Genomic DNA, 6,000 nt, shown 5'->3' with positions numbered 1-6,000 from the left:
ACAGAGGGGGAGGGGAGGAGACGCCAAGCCTGGCACTGAGGACTCCTGCAGGCCAGCCTGGGCAGAGCAGCTCCGCCCACGGCCTCCATTACCTCCATGAAAGCCCAGGAGGCAGCCCCAAGCCACAGGGAGAGAGGCGTGGACACTCCCTCCCAGCTCTCCACGGACTGGAGAAGGCCTCCGGAGAGACCTGGGGAGGCCATCAAGGGCCATGGACGCCCTGAGAGCATCCATGGATTCATGTATACTGTGCACCTACTATGTGCTCAGCCTGGGTAGGAAACTCAAATACCCACAGGTAGGAACTGAGAATGGGTGACTTGGGCCAGTTGGTGGCTTGGCTGGGATGCTGCTCAGGGGCCCAGACCTCTGCTTTTTCAAGAAAAACCAGAAGTACAGATTCTTACATGAAATTTGCTTTTTAAAATGCTGGCAACTAATTCAAATCAAATGACTACATATCCCAAGCTGGCCAAAGAATATAGAATATGTTGATGGGGTAGATTTGGCCCAAGGATCTCCAGTTTGCAACCTTGGCCACCAAGGCTGTGGTCCCTGCCCTTGGGTAGATCACAGAGCGAGGGGAGAGACACACAGAACAAGGTCAAAGCTGGAGCAAAGCCTGATTCTGCCACTTAGGCTGTGTGACCCTGGGCAAGTGAACAGCCCTCTCTGAGCCTCAGGTCCCTTCCTCATGAACTGGAATAATAACACCTACTTTGGGGACTGTTATGGAAAGCTGAGACAGGGCACAGAAAGCCCTTCATGTACATACTCGATATAACTACAATAGTTGGAGCAATAGTAGATGCTCAATGAAATTGCTGGCTGTTAGTCCCGCTGCTGCCGAGAGCTGAAAGCTCCTGCTGGAGCTGGCACAAAAAAGTGAAGGAGCCGCCCCTCCCCTGTTCCTTACTCCCAAATACCTCTGAAGGTGTGCGCCTGTGGGGTACAGGCCGTCAGCCTAAACTCCAGAGCTGGGAGGGTGCTGGGTGCGACCCACAGGTGCAATCGGTTTTTCCCACAGTGTTTAACATTTAGGGGAAAAAAAATCAAACAGATGTCCAGCCCCTTTCCCAAAATAGGAAAAGCTGGCTATACGTGGCGCCCACTTCTGTAAGGCTGCTGCTGGGCCATGTCTATCCCTGCAATTCCCCACAGTCCCCGCCACTCCTTGTTGTATTACACCTGGCAGACACACTCATTTATGTTACCAGATTGCCCTGTGGGCATTTGTCTGGTAAACCGGTGGGCCGAGCAGGCCCAAGTCCAGGCCAGGCCACACACCAAGCCCCACTCAGCCTGACTCTGTAAGGGTGTCAGGACTTGGCCCCAAGAGGTTTTGCTGTTAGCCAAAGAGACTTCCTTGGTTAGCACCACGCTCTTATCCACTGGAAAATTAATCAAAATGACACCTCGTGAACAAGATGTTTTGGCTTGGCAGAAAATAAATAGTGGTTTACAACAAATTAGCGAGGCTGTTCCACGCCCCTGGGCACACACGCCGAGGGGAGGCCTGGCACAGTCAGCAGTACACCCATGGCATCCACCGGGCCATGACTGGGCCTGAGCGGAGGGGACACGGCCACAGCCGACATGGTGTCTGTGCCTTTCCGAGGCCTGTGGCCCGCGTGACTAGCTCCATCTCACACTTTCACTTCTGCACGCGGCTGAGATTATCTCCAGATGCAACAGGCCTCTGTGTACAGGTGCTGGGCTGACAGTGCCTCCCCAGGCAGGGTCTCTGGGACCCAGACCCTTGTCCAGGAGACCTGCACACACCCCCCTCTGGAGCCTCTTTTGTTTCTTCCAGTTGGACAAGGGCCCTGAGACCCTGAAAGGCAAGGATAGCAGTGAGCTCAGGGCACAGAATGAGATGTTTCCAGGCTGAGGAAATACACCCCCAACGACTGAACTCTTAAGCCCGGGGGGCACCCACGCACCCTGCTCAGCTCTCGTGTTCAAGTCTCAACAAGACGCAGACCCTGAGTGCCAGCCTTGGCTGTGGGCAGAGCACCAGCCCTGGCAATGCTCCAGGAGAAGCAAATTTGACCAGGTCATGCCCCTCCTATGAAGCCTGCCATGGCTCCCGCTGTCCTTAGAACTGTCTTTACATCATCTGTGTGGCCCGAGGCCCTGCCCAGGCTGGCCCTGGCCTCATGTGGCTCCTCCTTCCCCCGTCCCTCCGCCGCCGACCCACTCTGGGCTTCCCACCACTCCTCAAGCAGCTCGCTGGGCCCCACCTCCGAGCCCCTGCCCTTGCCGTCCCCTCTGCTGGGAGCACCTGTTCTTCTGAATTCAGACTGACTCTTACTCGTAACCCAGGTCTCAGTTCCCAGGGCCCTGCCTAAGAGGCCATCCCTGACCCCCTCACAACAAGCCAGGGCCCCCTTTAGAAACGACTGCCTACTGAATTTTCGTAGGATTTGGCGGTCGTCTGTATTCCCCCACTAGACATGAGCTTCCCGAGGGAAGAGGTGGCGGCTCTCCCCCCAGGCAGGACGGGATACAGTCTAGAATGTGGGTTCATATCTTCATGCCCAGCTGTGTGACCTTGGGTCACCTTTCTGTGCCTCAGTTTGCTCACTTATAAAATGGGGATAAAAATAGCCCCTCCCCCACAGGGTGTTGAGTCGATAGCAGTGCCTGGCCCTGCAGGGCTGCCTCTGTGTCACCACCACCACCACCACCACCACCACGACACTTGCTCACCACTGAGCAATGAGGCTTTCTGTCCTATAGCAGGACATTATTTTCAAGCAGAGCTGGCTTTTCAGGCCCACCAATGTTCAGAACCCTCCTATGGAGGTTTCTGGACCCTTTCTCATCCTTTTTATTCCCACTGCATTAGTGGAGGCCCCTCATCAACTTGGCTTCAAATCCAGGCCAGTTTTCAAGCAAGCATATCACCGTGCCCACATCAGCGGACAGGGAAGCTCTCTGAGGCTTACAGCAGCTCCGCGACCTGCCCACAGTCACACAGCTAAAAAATACCGCAGTGAAAGAGAGGCACAATTCCTAGTTAACATCTTGGAACGTCATAAGGATCACTGGGAAAGTATAACCGAAAGCTTTGCTTGTAGGTACTGCAGCATGAAAATATGGACCTTTGTACTATGCAAACACATACATCATAGCACAAAAACATGCACGTTTTGGTATCTGGGCGCTGGAGGTCCAGGGCGCCAGGCTGGCCCTTACTCTGTGGACTGACTACAGGCCTCTCAGGCAGCTCAGCTGGGCTTGGGCTGGGCATCAGGAGAGCTCATCAGCAGGTGGCAAACGGGCACCCCCAGACCTCCCCTCCACGGCCTCCTGGGGCCAGCCCAGGCCACAGCCAGCGCCCAGTCACAGGGACAGGGGTGCGTCTGGGTCCTTGTGCTGGGGCAGAGGGGTGCGGGGGACTCTGCCACACCCAGCTGCCCCCCACTACATCTGCAGAGTGAGGAAGAACAGAAAGGATGGAAGCAAGGGGGGAAGGCGGGTCTCTCTGGCAAGGTAGAAAACGCAAGGACCAATTTTCCCCCATTCCCCCCAAAAGACCCCTGCCCAGCTCCAGGGTGGAGGCTGAGGGCTGTCCCTCCTGGACCCCATGAGGGGGGCCCCGCCCATTCCTGATTCTGGGAAGACTGTGGTGGGAGGCAGCGATGGCTGGCCTATTTCCCTTAGGGGATGGCATCCAGGGGGGTGGTGTGGCTTACCCCACAGGGACAGGGCCCATTGCTAGCATCCCCATGGTGCCAGGCGAGGCCCAAGAGTCCCTGTCCCACCCCAGTCTCCACTCCACAGGACCCTTGGAGGGCAGGGGGCTGTAGGAGGGCTGGAAATGGAATCTGGCTGTGAGGAGCAGCTTCTCACGACTGCAGGGGCAGAAGGGCTGGTGTAGACTCTCTGAGGGCGATGGCCGTGGCCAGCGAAGGGCAGTGTCCACCTCAGGCAGGCACTGAGGGGACCTGACTTGAGACCGTGTGAAATCCTGGCTTGGGGGAAGTCCAGCTGGAAGAAACAGAGAACCATCTGGGCATTCTTTGAGGACCCCATCCCCCACACAGCGGTTCCAGTGGTTGGAACCAGACACAGAAAGACCCAGCAGAGCCAAGCGGTGCAGAGCACTGGCTCGGGTCCAGGCCTCACAGGTTCGAATCCCAGCTCCACCACTTCTAGGTGGGCAATTCAACCCTCGGCAACTCAGTTTACCCAACTGTAAAATAGGGATGATGACCAGGCCTACCTCTCAGGGTGGGATGTGAGGTGCCTGCAGAGTCAGGGCCGCAACACAAGCCGTGAGGACTGGGAATCTAGAAGGTAACCTTGGCTTGCACCTAGGGGCAGGTGCAGCCCTGGAAACCCCCAGGCCTGAGTGTGTGTGTGTGTGTGTGTGTGTGTGTGTGTGTGTGTGTGTGTGCGCGCGCACGTGTTACATGCTCACCTGCACCCTCTGCCCCAGACAAAGCCCTCCTGGGGCTAAGATCAACATGCCGGTGGTACAGAATGACTCACCACCTCTGGATGCAGTGTGTTTCCGGGAACAAGTCACCACAGGTAGGCCTGGGGGCCCTGCGTCTGGCAGAGATGAGAAGGGGCAGGTCCTGGCATGCCCAGCCATACCCGGTGGGATCCTGCTGCAGGAGTGGGCGGGGATCCCCAGATCCGGAGCCCCATGGGCCTGAGTTCCAACCCCAGCAGTGATCGCAGATACGTGACTCTCCCTGTCCAGGCCTTGGTCTCTGCCTCTCAATGGGGACACTAGTGCCAACAACCTGGGGACAACTGTGCAGACCATCCAGCAGGCCGTATAGGTAGCCAAAGTCCTCGGATCTTCCTCCCCAAATGCGCTTCTAAAGCCATCAGAGGGCAGAGCGCTGTGTGACTGGGGCACTCCCAGACACCCAGGAAACGTTGACTGTGACTCCAGGGAGAGGAGAACAAAGGCAGCTCATGAGTTCACTGTCACCAGAAAGCAGAAAGATAGCATTTATCTAGAGAGGAGGTAATGCCAGAGGGCTTCCCAGAGGACGTGGTATTAACTTGGCCTCTGAAGGGTCCCTAGGAGTTTCTAGACCATGAGATCTATGAGTCCACTGTCTGTCTGCTACTGGCCTTGGGCAAGTCACTCACCGGGATGGAGGCAGGTGAGCAGCATATGCCTCAGGCAGGTATGAGACAAGATGGAGCAGCGACTAGACAGTGAATGTCCAGTTAGGTATCACAAGTCACGCTGTTTAACTAACATTGCCCGGCCAGATAGAATGAGTTCACACATGCCAAATTCAGCCATGGGCTGCATGAGTGGTAACCCCTGAAACTTTCCAAACTTCCATTTCCTCATCTGTCAAATGAGAAGAACGTTAATACCCCACGCATACGATGGCTGGGAAAGTCAATAAGTCAACACACATGAAATGCCTAATGCAGGGCCTGGAACACTGTAAACACTCAATCAATGAGCATCTGTGGTAACACAAAGTAGAGGTGTGGGGGCAGACAGGAGGAACAGGGGCAACAGAGAGGCAGGGCCCTAGGAACCGTGACAGACCGCAGTGGGGGCAGAACAGGGTGGTCGGCTGGGCAGACAACTTCCCTGTGAAGGGCAAGGCGCCAGAGACAGGTCAGCCAGGGCTACAATCCAGCCTTGTCACACCAGGCTGTGTGGTTCTCGGGCAAGTCCCTTCACCTCCCTGAGCCTCAGTCTCCTCGTCTATAAAATGGGGGTGATGGTAAAAGTACCTTCTTCCAAAGACTGGTGTTGGAATTAGCTGCCATATAAAACAGCACACAGAGCACTTAGAACAGACCTAACATAAACCATCATTAGAACGATCAAATATAGCAGAGGGCAGGGTTTCTTCTCATATTTGCCACGACTGACATTTAGAGCTAGATAATTCTCTGTTGTGGGGAGCTGCCCTGCACACTGTCGGGTGTTTAATAGCCTCCCTGGTTTCTACCCACTAGATGCCAGTAGCACCCCTCACAGCCAGTTGACAACCAGAATGTCTC

At 55.7% G+C, this 6,000-nt stretch overlaps 1 protein-coding gene across 1 annotated transcript in view; it reads right to left on the bottom strand.

The window, feature by feature from the left end:
- The window catches only part of BCAS4 (breast carcinoma amplified sequence 4), a 59,663-nt gene that overhangs the window by 18,807 nt on the left and 34,856 nt on the right, over positions 1-6,000 (bottom strand). The window lies entirely within an intron of this gene.

Source organism: Hipposideros armiger, unplaced genomic scaffold (genome assembly GCF_001890085.2).
Source record: "Hipposideros armiger isolate ML-2016 unplaced genomic scaffold, ASM189008v1 scaffold_54, whole genome shotgun sequence".
NCBI lineage: Eukaryota > Metazoa > Chordata > Mammalia > Chiroptera > Hipposideridae > Hipposideros > Hipposideros armiger.
The sequence above is the reverse complement of the archived record's forward strand: the minus strand, read 5'-3'. Positions and strand labels throughout refer to the sequence as shown.